Genomic DNA, 9386 nt, shown 5'->3' with positions numbered 1-9386 from the left:
ACTCAGTTTTGAATTCTTTTCTCAACACCATTTTGATATTTCTATAATTCTGAAAGTGGCACTTCTAAAGGGATGAGATCCAGCCATGTGGCTGGAGTGATGTATGTTTCGTTCTACCAAGGCCTAGCTCTGTCTTGAAGCTCCAACTACACAGTGTGTAGGAGTAGGAGACATAGAGATCCCTTTTCAAAGAAATATATGCCACCCAGCTGTGGGGGTATTGGCATCTATAGGGTCTGCTGCGTCTGCTAAAAACCAGTTCTATGGATATAAAGCCCTTCCTGAGGCAGTTTGCAGCTAATGAGTGAGACTGAAGTAGAAAAACCAGGGCATTTTAGCCAGACATAGGGCAGACACTGAGAAGGATATCTGCTCCAGATAGCTCCACCTCGCTGGCTGAAGCTTCGTGAAGCCTGCATTGCGACTGACTTCTTCTTCTGTCCAATTCTACTTCCACCCTTTTCCTTTCAAAGACTTAATCCCTAATGAACACATTGTATTCCAAACTCATCTCAGACTCTGAGAACCGAACCTGGGACGGCAGGTGAGTTGTATGGGATTGGGAGGCTTTTCCAATTAGGGTTTGAATGACCTAAGCCATAATTTTGAAATGTTCCTTGTCTTCAACCTATCCATGTACATATATATCTATCTTTTAAAAAATAATTTTTCTTTTGTTTGGTTGGGGTTTTACTTGTGTTTTTTTCGAGGATATTTTTTTGTTGGAAGGAACTATAAAAAGCTCTTTATACATTATGAGACTAAAGACAATAAAATGCTGATTTCCCCATCAATTTCTACTGTAATTGAAAAGATGTATTCTTACTGAAATATTTCAATATGTGGCACTATCACATGAAGTAATTTATAGTTAATGGATTTACATGCAATATCAGGACTAAACTTTTTGCTTATGTAAAAACCTATGGCTATTTAATTAATATAAATCTTATAAGCAGTTGCTCCAATAGATCATCTTTGCCTACTCTTCTGAAATGGACACACAGCAGTGCCAGTTTTTCATTTTTCTCCATCTCCAGGTCATATTTATCACCAGACTTGGATCCTTCCTTCATCATCCTCCCTTGGATCCTTGTGATGATCCCTCCGCTTCCCTCCTCTGCCTCCCTTTCTTTCTCTCCTTCACACAACTTTCAGAATGATTTTTCTAAATTGCAAATCTGATCCGGTCATTCCTCTGCTGAAAATCCTCCAGGGGTTCCCCAACTGTTCAAGGGTTACAAACCCAAAGTGTTTTTCATGGTGCATATTAAACTCCTCATGAATCAGTGTTTTCTTGTTCTCTAGCTGTATCTCCACGACTGTGTTCTGGTTACCCCACTTCAGGCAAATTCCTTGTAGCTTCTGGAATGTGCGTGATCTTTCTTCCCCATTTGCCTCTGTACATGCTGTTCCCTTTGTTGAAATGCCTTTCTCCTTGTTTTTAAATAAAAAACACATTTTTTATTAAGCTAAGCCTTATTCTTTCTTCAAGGCTCCACTCAAGCTTCAAGCGATGTCTAAGTTGAGGTATTCCTCTGTGCCCCCAAAGTACCCATTGCCACTAACATTATTCATGGCACTTAATTACAAGACTGCTGAACATATAAGACTGTTGTACTCCCCCTCTAGGCTATGAGCTCCTCAAGGAAAAGTTGTCTGTACACCCTTAGGATTTGATCAGTGCCCAGTTTGCAATAAGTACTCAGAGAACTTTTGTATCTCCAAACTTCTTTATGGTAGCTATTGCTGCTAACAGTTTTTTAGTCTCCCCTCCACTACCAAGAAAATTCTATGTCACTTAATACTTAATGTTATGTAGGTGCTCGATGATTGTTTGTTGAGTGGATTACTATATAGCTGTTGTTTTAATTAGTATTATCATTCCACCTCCAATAAATACTTAAAAGATTCCAGTTACTGGGAATAGCTTAGAAAAACATTTTAAGTGTCGACTGACCAGTAGAAGTCTCTAAAGATGTTTTTATTTCTTTCTAGAGAAATCACCTAAACCATGAACTACAAGCTAGTAGTATTCACGGGAGAGTGAGTTTGTCTGTTTGCCTACACTATTTGTGATATTAGCTATGCAAATAAATATTCTGATTGTTCATTTGGGAGAAGAGGATTAGTTGATGACTGTATTGAAGTGTATGTAGGCTTATTATGAGGAGGAGGATGACTAATTTTTTTCCTATTGCAATTGCTGAGTCAATCTGGAAAAGTACTTATATTGTATCAATAAAGATAAATAATTTCTTTACTGGAATTAAGGGACATTTTGGAAACTTCCTCTTTGCAGATATAACTAGATGACATCAAAATCCATGTGTTCATCCTAGAATCAATGAAATCTGAAATAATGTCATAACAGTGACCACCTGCCACCAACAAAGAGGCTGTTGAATTTGGCATTAAGTTCTCCAGTAATAACCTTGAAATAAGAGCGCATACATGTTATGAATGTAGGACCATCTCTGACTCTGCTGAAGAATCATAGCATTATCCTCACACTTCTATCTCACTAGGGAGACAAGACACAAGAAAAGTTAAGTTCTACTAAAAGGCAGCATATTATTATACATAATACAGATTATAAGATCAGAGAATAGCTTTCAAAGGAGTTAGGAGTCAGGGAGGGGTAAGGAAGGCCATTGAAGACAAGGGAACAGCATGTACAAAGTGATACAGTGTCAACAGATGTACCAAGTACATTTGTGTATGGTAATAGACCATATAGGGCACAGACCAGCTCCAATTAGAAAGAAAACATTCATAAACATTCACAAAAACGTATGATGTACCAAGCTTAATGCTACACCTAGTACATGTATTTTCTCATTCAATTTTCATAATAGCCTAATACCCACTTAGTAACATCATCTCATTTTGTGCTTGATAAAACTTAGGCACAGAAAGGTTAAGTGACTTGCCTAATATCACACAGCTAACAATTAATGGAGCAGCGAATTCACACCCAGGTGGTCGGACTTCAGTTGCTGGGACTAAAACTTAATTTCAGAAATATTAGTAATCACTTTCCAAAGGCAAGAAACAAGCTGAGGTAGGAATTGTAGACCAGAGAAATGTCTTCTTCAACAATATAGTCCCCAATGTCAAGCTCAACAAGTAGGTATGCTGTCAATGTCTGTGAATGAATAGGGTTTTTTCAAGGAGTGTATACCCTGGTGGGGAAGGCGGACATGTATAAATAACTGCAGCAGACTGAAGGCTGTGGGTACAGATGAAACAGACTGGATAAAAATCTGAGGGAAGAGAAAGATATCCTGTAAGTGAGGAGGCAAGGAGGTTTTTGAAAAGGAGGTGACATGATGACCGCGTGCTACTTGTTTCCTTATTGTCAGCAACATTAAGCCACTTGGAACTCCAAGCAAGTTAGATCTGCAGTGATAGAAAAGAAGAGGAAATATTTGTCTCTCATGTCCTGCTCACCCAAATTCTGCTAAAGTGGTTTAGACACTGGAACAATAAATTAGTCAGACAAAGCCTAAAATATGAAAAGTATGCTGGTGCTCTCTGTCCAATCACTATTGCTTCTGAGAGTATAAGGAGCCTCCAGCTTGCAGGGTAGGGTAGAGGGCTGGAAAGGCATATTGCAAATGTCTGAGCCAGCTAGGATTTAAGGTAATTCACATGTGAATGACTTAGAGTTGTTCATTCAGTCAGTCGGCTGATCAGTTGCTCAATAAGTGTTTTTGATTGTCACTGAGTACCTGGTTCTGTTCTAGGTTTTGGGACATAGGGATTGAGTATGAGAAGAAGCACACAACCACTGCCCCCATGGAATATGTAAGCTAACAGGGTAACTCAGAGCATACACACTTCAGATAGTGACATATGACTAAAGAAAAAATAGAACGGAGCAACATGATGAAAAGGGACTAAGGATGGGAGAGTAAGCACTTTAAAAAGGACTCCCAGAGAAAACCTCTCTGTGGAAATGACATTCCAGAGGATTTCAGTAATGAGAAAAAGCCAGCCATGCAAAGAGCAGAAGGAAGAGCATTCCGGGCAGAGGAAACAGCCAGGGCAAAAGCCCTGAGGTTGCAAGTGAAAGGAAGAGGCAGCAGGAACCATGGGCTTTTGCCATTAGCTACATTCAGAACTTTGAAAAGTGCATCTGAAATACTTCCCCTTCAAATATTATGCCACTGAAATATTTCAACAATTAATAATTTGATGACTCCCACTATTAACTTTGTTCTTAATAACCAATTAAAATTTTCCATCTGAAAAATATGGATATTTAAAAATTAATTTGAGTATAAACTGACAAATAAAAAAGAAATAAAGGTCATAGATAATGCATCAAAAACATGGATGGTTTCATAAGATAACCTTGCAGAGGGGAGTTGGAAATGAAAGGCTGAAAATCATATACTATTTATTAATTTAATAAATCTGCCTTGATGTCAATATAATCGAATGTTACCACAAAATAATAGTCTCCTGCTGCTATGCAAATGTTGAGGCTAAGCTCTGATGTTTATTTTCAAGATAGGAGACATTGATCCATCACTAATAGAATATTACAAGTTTATTTATATTATGCTAAGTAACCAAAGTTGATTTCATTGTTTGATTTGATGGATGTTGGTGCTGTCTGTGTTCAGAATGGTGTGGGGCTAGGAGGCCAAGAAAATGAGGTTGTTTTTTCTCCCCCTAATTAGGCATCTTTGGATTTCATTCTAATATAAAATCAATACAGGAAAACTTTAGGAATACTTAGTCGCTGGGATCTTTTTTCTGATGACCTAGGATTGGGTCTATTTGGCACAAGACTGTTGTCCCCTGGGACCAAAAGGACGCTAGAGCCAGACAGTGAGTGAGTTGGATGGGGGCCCCACCCAATTGGAAAGGCAACAGGAAAAGTGATGAGAGGAAAAAGACAGCTACAACAATAGAAGAAGGAAGTGAAGCCAAAAAAAAAAAAGAAAAAAAAAAACAAGAGAAGAAGGAAAAGTAACAATGAACTACAGTAATCCACAAGGAAAGGAAAACCACACATGCAAAAAAAAAAAAATCCAAAGCATATTGTAATCTGCTGATTTGGATGCAGGGAACCAGCTTTTGACCATTTTCAGAGGCTGTGATGTGACTCAGTGATACAGGTCTCCCTTTTCTTAAGCAGAATCTGAATTAGAGATCTTGGTTTTGGGGTTTTATCTACCACGGATCACAGAGCCACATAGATCTGGCAGTTGTGACGACTGAAAGAGGAATGAACAAGGTTGACTGAAATAAACAGTGAAGACTGAAATGAAGGCATAAACTGACTGATTTAGTAAGAGTAAGGAGAATATGTGACTTTTTAAAATATCAACAAGAGAAATAGATCCATACCAAATAATTTCTCCTTTTAATATCCTATAGGGAGCCAAGATATTCACAATAGTCAGAATGGGAGGAAATGATGTATTTGATAAAGGACAAGGCTTCAATAAAGCAGGGTGTGGTTTGATGTTTCTGATTTAAGAGCAGAATTCATTACTATTTACCATGCTGAAGCAAGACCCCATAAACCCTACTCCAGCAGTCCCACCTGAGTTCCAACCTGAATTCATAGAGAAGCTTGCCCTTCTAGAATCATAATATATGAAAGAGTGAATGGTAAGGGGCTAGAGTGGTTGGAAGGATCTATGCATCAGATTCCTGTGATGAGTTGAAGAGACAGGCTGCCTAGGTGCAAAGTACAATCCTGTTACTCACTAGTTGTATGAACCAGAAAAATTTTCAAATAATAACACCTACCTTAAAAAATTGTGAAGAGCATTAAGTGAGATACTGCATGTAAAGATAGCGCCTTGTCTGGCACACTGTTAGGGTTTGATAAATGTTAGTGTTATTATATAATAAATCTGTGGCATGTTTTGCAAGAACTGAAATTCTTGTATGGCTGAACCATATAACATTACTATCAGGCAACCATTGTTTCAAAAAAAATCCTCACCTGAGGATATATTATTGATCTTAGAAAGAAAGGAAGAGAGACAGGGGAGGGAGAGGAGGGGAGGGGAGGGGAGAGGAGAGGGGAGGAGAGGAGAGGAGAGGGAAACATTGAAGCTAGAGAGAAACACCGATTGGTTGCCTACTTATATGCCCCAAAAGGGAATCGAACTTGCGATCTTTTGGAGTACAAGAAAACATTCCAATCAACTGAGCCACCCGACCATGGCAGCGACCATTTTTGACTTATAAAAAATAGAAGATTCATACATTTCAATTTAATATGTTCCCACTAAACTTCTCTATTTCTCTTATGTGTTGTTATTTGTCAGGTGTTAAGAGGAGTAGAAAGAAAAGTGAAGGGAGAAGAAAGAGGAAGAACAGTTAAAGGAGGGAATGGGAAGGTGGGAGGTAACATTATAAAGCCATTTGAAGGAACCTTCACTGACTGGAAGCTGAAGTGATGAGATGTAGCCCTGTACCCCAATGCCGCAGCACCCCACAACCCTTTAGAAAATTCCCCAGACATGGATATGGCATATGTCTCCTTGTGCCACAAAGGATAAATGGTCCTTTAAAATAAAGAAAACACCCAAACTCTAGAACAGAGTTGTAATCTCCTAAAAGGGCACCAAGCTGAGGCAGGAGCAAAGGAGGCAGTACAGGAAGGCTGGAGTGTAGGCTCAACTCTTCCAGGGGGGTGGAAACAGTACCCAGAACTGGGTGCTTCCTTTCCCGCCCTTCTCCACACACTACCCACATCCATCCCCAGAGTGAATTCTTTGTCTGCCTCCCTTCTGGAAACCAGACTAGGTTGAAAAGCCAGGGCAAATGGATGTAGTGCTCCTGAAGCCTGCAATTTCCATATCAGCATCACACATGGTACCAAAGAAGAGCTTTCCAGAGGTCAGTACCTTAGTCAAAATTCTCCTTAACCCAGAGTGTAGCAACAGCTTTAATCCCAAGTAGTATCTGAAAAGCCGTAGACACTGATTAAGGTTCTCCTATGAGTGTTAGAGGAAGGACAGACTAGCAGGTCATAATCCAAAAATCGATTTTTTCTTAATTTTCTTAACACTGGTCCCCAATACCACAGATAACTTGGGTCTTAGAAGTTGAGAGAGGCTAATGGCGTCAATAACTTAGCACCTTGTGGTAGGGGGATCCCTCTATCCTCTTCCTCAAGAATTTAGGTCTGAGAAAAAAGACCTGATGAGCTTGGAGGTTGATGATAATGAGATTATAAAATTATTTATCTAATGAGGAAGCTGATCTGTACATGTATAATCTAATGATGATGCTGCTAGCATGTAGCAATTACTACCACAGAATACTTAGAAATTTTCAGGAACTTCCTGTAGTACAAAGGGTGGGGCCCAGTTGATTTCAATGACTTTTTGAGCACCCAAAAATGAATTATATAAAGTGCCCTCCATATCTTTGACAAGTATACATGATCCTGATAAGACTGTTTATACCTTACAGTTTACTGTTGGAAATGGATATATTCAGCATGTCTTAAACAGATTTTTAATATTATTAAAGAGATTAAAGCATAATAAATGGGGTCTGTCCAGAAAGTATCCAGTCATGTAATATGAAAATAGAGACATTTATTGAAGAAGATACAAAATACAAGAAACATCGTACACGGGACACTGATGTCTCAGTCCCCTTTGAAGTGGGCACCTTGGGACCTCACACAGTACTCCCAATCGCCATCAGCTACTGTATCATGCTTCCTGAATCTCATTGACAGTCTGAAATCTCTTCCCTGTCAAAGGTGATTTAGTTTTGGGAAAAGCTAGAAGCCACAGGGTACCAAATCTGGGCTGTAGGGTAGCTGAGTCACCTGGGTGATTTGATGTTTTGACAAAAAACTCTGCTTGGGACATGATGCATGAGTGGGTACATTGTCGTGATGAAGCTGCCAATCACCAGTTGCCCATAATTGCAGCCTTCTGAATCATCTGAATAGTTTCTGCACAGGAATGCTCAAGCTTAATGCAAAACTGGATGCAGATTCGTTGATTCATTGCTCTACTTGCTCAGTCATTTTGAATGTGACAGCCACACAGTACACAGGCTCACTCAATGGCATCTACCATCCCCACTGACTAGTACAGTGAAGTTGTCATCGTTCAACCATGCACATTCCAGTTCACTCTCCTTGGCTGCCAGGTTGCATCAATGTTGTACAAATTGTTCTCATTACATTAACAATGGCTGGACTTTTTCTGGACAGCCCTTGTATTTGTAACCCTTTATCCATAAACTGTTTCAAGGTAAATACAATAGTTGTACATTTTCTCATCTTCTCTTTTTGCTGCACGTGGTTAAGAGGACCCAATTGTTTTGGAAAAATATGAAAAGCAAATGTAGTAGGTATTTTTTTCCCTATGTTTTCACTCCCGACAGAAGGAAATGATACTGCCTGGAATGGTGCACAGTCTGTCTCTTGAGACTGGGGCTTTTGTCAACTCCAAGAATGCAGAGACATACTGGCCTACTCTTAGAAGGTGAAAAACTGTTGTGAAGATTTAAGATGCACTAAAACATATAGTAATACTTTTGAATAAAGTACAATCTTTGGCATACTTTACATTACATAACTTCAGACATTGAATGACAAGAGTCCAACCAGTGAACACTGCATCGCTTGGAATTTGTTTTGCAAAATCTGCTAATGTGGGTGAAATTGCCATACATGGTAGCCTTGTTTCTCCCCTCCCCATTTTCTTCATCTTCAGTTTATGCACAATTCTTTATATCGGGATTATTTTATTTTGTTCCAAGTCACTAAATTTCAAATTCATAGTAGTGTTAAAAAGGACTAGGTACTCTAGAGACAGAACTGTTTAGAACTGGTTGATCTGCACAATATCTTCCCAAACCCATTGGTAAGTGTTTATGAATATCTAAGTTGAGATAAAAATCCAGGGCAACAGGGTAAGAAAATAGTCATTGCCTCAGATTAACTGATGTTAAACGAATAACAGTGTGTCAAATAATGTTAATTTGAGGCCCCATTTCATTTAATATTCTGGCATAAGAGGCCATGTTGCATAGCATTATAGTTGTAATGACTCTGTTCATTCATTTACTTCGGTATGTGGCATGTAAGGAGTTTGTAAATCTGCGCATGCTGGTCTGTTCTCCCTGGGAGTGAAGTTTCACATGCAGTTTGACAAACATCTCAGAGCTTGCTCGCATTCCTCTGTGGAATAGTCACTTCTGAGAGAAAGAGGTGCGGCTTCATGGTCTGGGAACAGGACTGTCAGCCAGGAACACAGAGTTCTCATCCTGGAACTAGTTCTATTTTCTTGACGGATCAGATCATGTTAGTGAATCTTTCTAGGACTCAGTTTACCCAGTTTTAAAACTGGTGAGAAAATTCCAATTAACTGGGGTATATTGGG

This window comes from Phyllostomus discolor, chromosome 3 (assembly GCF_004126475.2).
Source record: "Phyllostomus discolor isolate MPI-MPIP mPhyDis1 chromosome 3, mPhyDis1.pri.v3, whole genome shotgun sequence".
In the NCBI taxonomy this organism is placed as follows: Eukaryota; Metazoa; Chordata; class Mammalia; order Chiroptera; family Phyllostomidae; genus Phyllostomus; species Phyllostomus discolor.
This window is presented reverse-complemented; position numbering follows the sequence as displayed.